Source organism: Limulus polyphemus, unplaced genomic scaffold, assembly GCF_000517525.1.
Source record: "Limulus polyphemus unplaced genomic scaffold, Limulus_polyphemus-2.1.2 Scaffold1662, whole genome shotgun sequence".
Classification (NCBI taxonomy): Eukaryota; Metazoa; Arthropoda; class Merostomata; order Xiphosura; family Limulidae; genus Limulus; species Limulus polyphemus.
The window spans coordinates 38,227-47,972 of NW_013667272.1; the positions used below are offsets into that span (position 1 = coordinate 38,227).

Below are 9,746 nucleotides of genomic sequence, written 5' to 3' on the forward strand. Positions count from 1 at the left end.
ATATTATTGTAACACGTTTATTATTGTTACCTTCTTATTGTTGATAACGTAGCCGCATGTCAGTCAATACATAAGAACACGTTGTTATTATTTTGTTCTGTTTGGATTGGGTGTATGTTCAGTTAGGTGTCGACCTCTTGACAAGTCCTCCGGTTGCTCAACGGCAAGTCTGAAGGCTTATAACGCTAAATTTCGGGTTTCTATACTCGAGCTAGGCACAGCACAGCTATCTCATTCTTTCTGCTTAAAAACACAAACATAGCAAAAAACCTCTTTAATAAAGCCATAAGGTGAAACGTTCAGGAAAAGAATAGTTCTCACTGGTACTGGCTGTTTCTCTATATTAGATATGTTTACACTCCAGTGTATACTATGCTACTTGATATCTATGCTATTCGGATATTAAACTGGAACAATAAAGCTGGGAGTTTTCAGTTACAGGACTTATTATGTAACGAAATATTCTATTGGCGAAAGAAAAATATTTTTACATTTTCCAAACAGCTGTTTACGCTAGGAAAACAACAGTTATAATTTTTAATTGCTTGAAAACATCTGTCTATGTGAGGTTCATTTTAACGAACTTTCATGAGCTAAATACTATATTTAAACCCAGAAAAATGTTTGTTGTGAAATATCTTAGTGAAAAATAAATGGACTTGTTGTTAGTTGAACCCTAGCAAACAAACAAACAAAAAACATGTGGTTGAATATTTTTACACAAATTGCTAACAAATTTCAAATTACGTGATTTTAAGGCATCTTATTTAATCGCGACGGAACAAGACCAGTTTGCGTTTCTTCACTATAATATTAATTTCAGTGAGGAGGCCTAACCTACTCTTTGATTCTACATTAGAATAGCAAGGATAATTATAAATAATTTATTGCGACAGTATAGTCGTATGTTATTCAAACACCAAAGTATTTCAGGTTATTAGAAGACGTTACATCAAACCCCGAATAAAAAAAAAAGACCAGTTACTATTACATCAAATTGGGTGAGTGTTAGTCGTACTTTATAAGAGAGGCTTGCATATGTTGATGTAAATTGCGTGTTGCGTCGTAAGCCATGTCGTCACGGGGACATTTTTAGTACCTAAATATGTGGTACAAAGCTAATTCCCAACTATTTTACAGCCCTTTCCGATAAAGGATGTTCGTACAGAATGTTGTTAAAGTATTTAGAGCTACAGAACACAACATTTTGAGGAGGAGACCCTTCATTGTTCTCTGTAGAAAAGAAAAATCTCGCACAGCACAGTAATTAGGAAAATAACAGCTTTAAAACCTCGGTCGAAACCAATCCGTAAGCTGTTTATATATATATAAGATGATCGAAGGAACTGAAATCCCAATCCCATTCAATGACATACCTTTCAAGCCCATATATAATAGAAGGTCTTTGAAAACTTAAAGATCTAGAAATGTGAACTAAGACTGACCACGCCGTTGTCCGTAGAAGCTTATCACAATGGATAGTGCAATGCCGAAATTAATAGCAACCTTGTCCATCTAACTTCGATTGGTAATACAAGAAGAAGTATCAAGGGCAGCATAAAACTGGATCATCTTTCTTATAAAAACTATTAATCCTCCGTAAAAAATCCAGAAAAATAAGGTATTAAGAAACAGCTCAAGTTTTATTTAAGCACGTAATTCTCAATTTGTTTTTGCTCTTCTACAGTTATTGTTTTTTTTTTCACCATAGTCATTCCGTGCTCCTTTGACATTTGTAATAACAGTAATTTGATTACATTGATGAAGTTCCACAGTTTATAAACACACATATTTTTGGGGTCTGTTAGGTTATTCATCAGTTCATTATAAAGTTATCTCTCAGTCTGTTTTATCCTTAATAAACGAAAAAAAAATAATAGGAAAAAATTTATTTAAAGAAAACAACAAATATTACAGTTGATTATCAGCGATCTTTTACCATTCCTAGAAGGAATCAAATCCCGCATTTTAGCATTGTAAGTCAAGAAACCGCTGGCCCACGGGGAGACAAGAGAATGAAAGACGTGTGTACGAAAAACAACATCAAAAAACAAACAACGTAATCTATGTTCTTTCTATAATGAACAAACAAAAAAGCCATTATCCCTAAATCTTCCTTCTTCGCCTTTTAGTATCTGATATATTTTACAATTGACTTGTAAACCTTGTTATATAGTCTCCTTCTTAAACTGTTACCATAAGTAAAAACCTTAGCTAAATTATTATTTTCTAGAGTTTGTTTGTTTATAGTTAAACACAAAGCTACACAAAGTGCTATCTGCGCTCTGCCCACCACGGGTATCAAAACCTGGTTTCTAGTAATATAAATCTGTAGACATATCACTCTGTCACTGGGGGCCTCTAAAGTATTGTATTAAATTCATAGAGAGATACAAAAGACGTTATTCTGTTGTTGTTTTTTTCTTTTCTGTCAACAATAATTGTTAGAGATTAGTATAGTAGCTATAAGTTAACCCTCAGACGTATCGATAAGTTACTGAAGGGGTTGCGTAGAGCTACATAGGGGCTATCTACGAATAGCCTTTCCTAATTTTTACCTGATAGATTAGGGCGAAAGGTAACTAGTCAACAGCACCCACCACCAACTCTTGGCCTGCTCTCGTCTTTGCATTTGACGGTCACTATTGTAATGCAGCGGAGTGTGTTTTTACGGGCACATTAATTACTTCGCCACATCCGGCCTTCAAAGTTGTTGCACAATTTAAAATGAATGAGTAAAACATGAAACATTAAACACAAAGTGCTGTTGGATAACTGAAAAAAGCAAAGAGGAAAATAAGTATTGTGAAATAATCTCTAATCGATATAAGGCCTTGCAACAGCATCATTTGCATGATTTAAAATCTTTTTGTAGTTTCTTACAATTTTAATTTAAGCCTTAAAAAAGGAACATATACATATACACACACACAAAAAGGAAAGCTTTAATAAAAACTCAACAAACCCATAAGATGTAAGAGTTGGAAGTTGTGGATAAATATATTTAGAACAAGTACGAACGCAATGCTAAAACAATATGTTTACCATATCACTAGGCTGAACACTTATATAACAATAAACAATAAATAAAACAAATTCCTTTTTCCAAACCGTTTTATGGACCAACATAGATTTAGTTTGCTAACCAGTTTTTTTTTATCGATTTCAGTTTTATGAGGTAATAAATTTTCGAGATTCTGGGAGCTGAAGAATTAATCGTTTTGCGGGTTTCTGCCAAAACTATTCATACTTGATAAACCAAAACAATCTTCAATATACCGAAAGATTATAGTGCCAAACGTTGTAATACTATATATAAAGCTGTAATTTTATCTTGATATTAGGTCATTAGTTTAAAATTGTTGTCGATCAGAAACCTCATTTTTAGAAAAAGTATTGAATTGTGTATTATGTTTAGTGTGTCAAATGTTCCAGATATGTGTTTGTGTATGATATTATAATACATTATGAGGATTTATAGACAAGTATTACTATATGTTATTCCGAATGTTTTCTTAATGTTGTCTTGACGATTTGAAATATATATACACAGTTTAAAGGTGCGCTTTATATTTTTTCAGTCTAGTTAGGCAAGATACATAAAATGACATATATCATCAAAACCCTTGGGCTGGTACGAGACGAAAGGGGTCGGTTCAACATTATACGAGAATTATAATCAATCCATGTGATTTTTAACTTAAAACGTGTTTTATTACCTTGCTTGTTTGTCGAAATTCGCACAAAACTATACGAGGACTCGTTAGATGTCCATTGTTTCGAAATGCTAGACTACAGAGAAGACAGCTAGCTAGTATCACACACACACAAACTCTTGGATTACTTTTGTCAGACCGAATAGTAGGATTTGATCTTCACTCTTATAACGCACCCAAAGTGCGAAGCGCGATTTTTTATCTTTTTTTTTGTGGTAATGGGATACGAACCACGGAACATCACATCAACAGTCTGGCACGCTAACTATGTTTTATCAGTATTAAATCTTTGCTGAGGAGTGTCGATTGTAGGTCTTGTACTATACTTGGAACTTCTTCCTTCATCATCGATCGTACGTAGTATAATTATCATGATTACTCAATCTCCATTATAATAAACTTCTGCGAAGAACATGATAGACCTAATTAAAAGAAAAATACAGAAGTTTGAGTTATGAATCAAAATTATTTTATTTAACAATGAACATTATTCGTTTGGGTGTAAGAAAGTGTACCACAATGGACTTTTTTTTTTGTATTTCGCGCAAAGCACCATATCTGCCCCTCATTTTGAAGGTTTGTTTTACAGTTTCACACAAAGCTGCACAAGGGCTATTTGCGCGCAATTATCCCTAATTTTGAACTGATAAACTAGAGGAAGACAGCTAGTCAACCTTTCCCCCCCCCCCACAACTCTTGGGCTAATATGTTCTGACCAAATAGTGAGATTTGACAGTCACTGTTTAAGTGCTACCATAATCCCATTGTGTGGAGTGCGTTTTTGCAGAAACTTGATACGAATCCACAGTCTGTGCACGCTAACCACTACGATTTGTTCAGCCAGAGACATGCCATATAATATTACTATAACATTATAAATCATTTAAATTTGTATTAGTAAATTATAATAATTATACTTGCATAAATGATGTTAATAGGTAATGTGTTATAGTTGATTTAACTATCACAAGTCCTGCATTCGGTAGTAAAATTAGTGATTTTCAGGTGGACCATCTGGCTATTAAAGTTTATAAAATTGTTAAAGAATAAATGCTTATTTTAATGCAGATTGGGACAGTTTTCAAAATGTAATAGAACTATCATGAATATATACTTGTTTGAAAGCGACGCTGCTAATGTAGAAAAAAAAAATGGCGTAAACTTGCACTGTAATGAATTTACACAGGTTATCCAAACTGCTCTAGAGGTCAGTGTTCTTATAGTAAAACAAAGAAGACTAAGTAACTGGATTCTTACTAACGAAATTAAAGTAGCCATTAATTTAAAAAAAGGGACGATTAAGGCGTCAATACGCAAAGATCATTAAAACTTTAGATAACTTGCATCATAAGTGAGATAAAAAATTAATTAAAAAAGCAAAAGTAAAACATTTTACTTACTTCTGCAGTACTTTGGATAAATTATCCTGGTAAATTCTAGAGAAAGTGTAATAAATATATAGGACATAGGAAAACTGAAAATAATGAAATAAGTGTTAGAATGGAAAATTGCAACGTAATTATAAACGATAAAAATGATGCTTTTAAAAGAGCACTCATAGTCTGTTTCTACTAATAAAATTATGATAATACTAATTTCCAAAGTTCTTCTAATGAAATTAAACATAATGTAAACGTAGATTATTTTTTTCATTCAGCATTGAGGATTTTACTGGCGATTAGGACTCTCAAAATTAAGTAAAGGGAGGGTCATATACCCCCAAAATAATTATAAAATAACTGAAATTTCTCTTAAAATAGCTCTTCTTTAAAAAAAAATGTTGAAGATTAGATTATCTTTGTTTGTTTGTTGTTAAATCCAAATCTACACAATGGGCTATCTGTGCTGTCGAAACATGATTTGTAGCATTATAAGCCTTCTTATTTATCGTTGAGCCTTTGGGGAGTGGGGATGGCAGATTAGGTTGGATATATTATTTTAAATTATGTATCTCTAAGTTTCTTGGTTAATTTAACTAAACTGTGTAATTTATCATTGTTGCTCTAACTATTATTATTTTTGAACCGGATAAAAATAATACAAAATTAACAGATTATACAGCCATGAGCTAACTAAGCTGTAGGGGAAAGGTGCTGGAAAGAACAATAAATAGACTTAGCATGACCTGGTGGTTAAGGCGATCGGTTCACAATCTGTGGGTCGCGGGTTCGAATCCCATCACCAACCATGCCAGACTTTTCCCAGGGAAGACGCCATAATGTGACGGTTAATCCTACTTTTCGTAAGTAAAAGAGTTGCGAAGGTGGTTTGTTGTTTAGGTATTAACCAACTGCCTTTCTTCAAGTTTAAGTTAAGGATGGTTAGGGCAGATACACCTCGGGTAGCTTTGTACGAAATTCAACAAACAAAAGAAAAATTAAAAAACGATCAATAAAATATTTTTAAAATAATAACATAATAAATAATTTACTGAGTTTTTCTAAAAAAAAGAGGTCTACTGTCGATCACCTGGCGAGATTAACTGAAACAAATACTAATAATTGGGACATGAATGATTCGTATCTAGATTGCATTACTTTAATGTCCAAGTTTTATTTTGAAATTTATTTTTTGATGACAGAAGTATTAAAATACAAAACGGTAAACAAATTTCAGGATATTACGCCTTTAAAATGAGAGTTCCTCGGGGATCTGTAATAAGTCCTGTTATGCATTGTCTACACGAAAGACATCTCTCATAATTTGCAACTCACTTGTAATAGTGATGTCTCATAGTACACTAAAGACATTGATTGCTTTTTGGGTGAGTAATAAACGTCTTTGTGTAGCTCCTAAATATATGATAAAAATCACGTTAACTGCAGATAGTATTTTTCCACATTCTTCTCATTGTGGGCCTATTGCTTTCTAATGCTTCTCCAGCTATCGTATAACAATTAAAATCTTACAAAATATAATTTATAATTGAAATCAATGGGGCACTAATTGACTTGTGATTTTAAACCCACATAAAACATAGTTAATTACTTTTGGGAGGTCAGGACCAAATAGTAACACAGTTGAAAAATAAATTTCTAAATGCTGTATTGAGATAAAATGAAATGATTGGCATAGCGGTATATCTGCGGATATACAACGCTAGAAACCGGGTTTCGATACCCGTGGAGGGCAGAGCACAGATAGCTAATTGTGTAGCTTTGTGCTTAACTTCAAACATACATCGGTTTCAAAATCCGATATTTTTTTATTCAGTATACTTGGATTTAATTTATTTTGTACTGGTATCTGAATTATAAATTGAAACTTTACCCGGAATGGTCTTACTTTTAAATTGAAGCGATAGTACCAATTTGGACTCTTAGTTACAGATGATCCAAATAAAGCATGTGATGCTGATCATAATAAAGTGGTGTTCTTCTGAAAGAATCAAACTGCGCGATAGATCATTATGAAATTCGGTTCACTTCTTGGTAACAAAATAAATTTCACCTAATTTTTCAATTCTGAGTTCTCACTTAGAATAAGCAATGGTACATCGACAATAAAGAATCAATAGTTTTTCTGTAGTTGAACAGTAATCATTAAGTTACTGTACCCAGAATATTAGTAATGGAAGAAAACACTTCTGTAACGCCCATTATTCAACTCCAATGACACAAACAGCGTCAACAGTTTTATGGTTGTTGAAGCCTTTTTTTTTTGTATAGTGCAAAATAACTGCCAGACTTTACTCGTATTTATTACAACATGCAACGTTTGATTTTACTGTTTCCTAAGTCAGTAAATCACGTTTAAAGTTATATCTCCTCATCAGTCATATTGACTTGTGTGGGATTTAACTAGTGCTTATACGTGATAAAACAATATGCACATTTCCTTATGAGAATGTCTTGATAACAGTTTCTTAGATTTTTGAAAGACAAGAACCAGAACATTTTATTAATTTCAATAAGATATGGAGTTTAAATGCTGTGTACTTACACTGTATCTGCACGTTGTAAATCAAAACCTCGTCAAACCTTGCTACAATAACATTGGTTGTGTTGAGTGTACCTAGGATAGAGCATGCACTAATTGTTTTATTTTAATGTGGTCGTTAGTTGTTTGTTTATTTATAATTAAGCACGAAGCTACACAATGGGCTATCTGTGCTCTGCCCACAACGGGTATCGAAACCCGGATTCTAGCGTTGTAAGTCCGCAGATATACCGCTGTGCTACTGGGGGGCGTGGTCGTTATATCGCTTGAACGTTCTCCATCACACAAGTCCAATGCATAATAGAACGCCTCATCTCTGTTCCATCAAACATTCCATTCTAACAGGATCTCTGTAGCGTGATTCTAATTACTCTAGGATACTTCTGGTGATTAAAGCACACGGAAATCAATACAGCCTATGCAGGTTTTATAGGCTTAATTTCCTTAGCAGTTCCATATAAAATACGGCATAACGAGTACAGCTGCTTTGTAATGAACTGCAAACTATTTCTTATACACTCAGAAAATGCTTCGGTTTCTCTTCGCCTTCTGATAAAACCGAACGGGAATGAAATGTTAAAAACAGAACATAGATTGTCAAGATAGTAAGTAATTGCAAGTAAAGTTTTAAAGATAAATTATTATACCGCATAGTGCACTTCGGAATGATATTTTAAATTTTCTTAAATATTTTGTTTTTCTTCTACAAAAAGTTACTGACTTTCAAATACACCTAGACAAAAGTAGCCCAAGAGTTGGTGGTGGGTGATGCTTTCCCTCTAATCCATTGACTCAAAATTATTAACGACTATACGCAAACAGCCCTTGTGTAGCTTTGAGTGAAATTCTGAAACAAACAAAACCATAAATTTTAAATTGTTTCATGAAATAGTTTTGCTATTGTATTTCAAACTAATGTAATTTCGATTCAAAAAATTCAGATTGTTTTTTCAATATCTTGGGATTTTCTGTTATAACATGAAAAATAAAGAGTTCCACCTAAGGACTAAGTAGGAACAATTAAATTAGTACTAATAAAATAGAAAACGTCATGCAAGTTGAATTCAAACAGTTTTTAAAAATGTAAAAATTTTCAAACTTAGGAACTTCCATTAGTAATAACAGTTATTTATTGCTATGAATAGTACAACTGGTAAACAGTTATTTGCTGCTATACACTGCTTTAATGAAATTTTGTTCATAAAATTTGATTTATGTTTGTTTTTAGTTAAGCACAAGGCTACATAAAGGGCTATCTGTGCTCTGCCCACCACGGGTATCGAAACCCGAGTTCTAGCGTTGTATGTCCCCAGACATACCGCTGTACCACTGGGGAGCAAAATTTGATTTTATTAGACTATTGACAAAAACAGTGTGACTTAGTGCTGTTGCAATAAAATGTTATCCAAAAATATAAGTGTAAAGTGTGATATTGCATAACAATGAGACTAATAATAGTTTTAATCGAGTCTTTCTTTACTGGCCCTTTACGGGTTTCCAGTAAAAAGAATATATAAAAAAAATTTCAAAAACACAATTTTCGTGCTGGACGCCGCTGTGAACAAAACCTTACACGCAATATCAGAGCTCATACTGCAACACGCAAAGCGTCGATGGAAACGAAATTTAAATCGGTCTTTTATGAGACATCAACTCTTATAGTTTACGTAATCAAAACATTATCAATCTTATTATGCACAAACTGCAAATTAACAGATCTAACCTCGCCAGCTTATAGGGCGTTATCCACCATAAGAAGTAATAAAACTAACTTGGTGCTGTGGTCTGTTTTAATAAAGTGGTGCTGATAACATTTCTATGTTACTAGGCGCTGCCATTAAAATTACTTTTGATAAAGGTCGTTTGTTGCTAGAAGCTACTTTAATGGATTGCTAATAATAAAGTATATTTGTTGCTAGGAGCTACTTTAATAGAGTACTGTTAATAATGTATATTTGTTGCAAGGAGTTCATTTAACGGCATGCCAATAATAAAGTATATTTGTTGCAAGGAGTTCATTTAACGGCATGCCAATAATAAAGTATATTTGTTGCTAGGAGCTACTTTAATGGCATGCCAATAATAAAGTAT

General features: G+C 33.1%; 1 protein-coding gene across 1 annotated transcript in view; it reads left to right on the forward strand.

Moving 5' to 3' along the window:
• The window catches only part of LOC106464472 (bcl-2-related ovarian killer protein-like), a 46,945-nt gene that overhangs the window by 25,389 nt on the left and 11,810 nt on the right, over nt 1-9,746 (forward strand). The window lies entirely within an intron of this gene.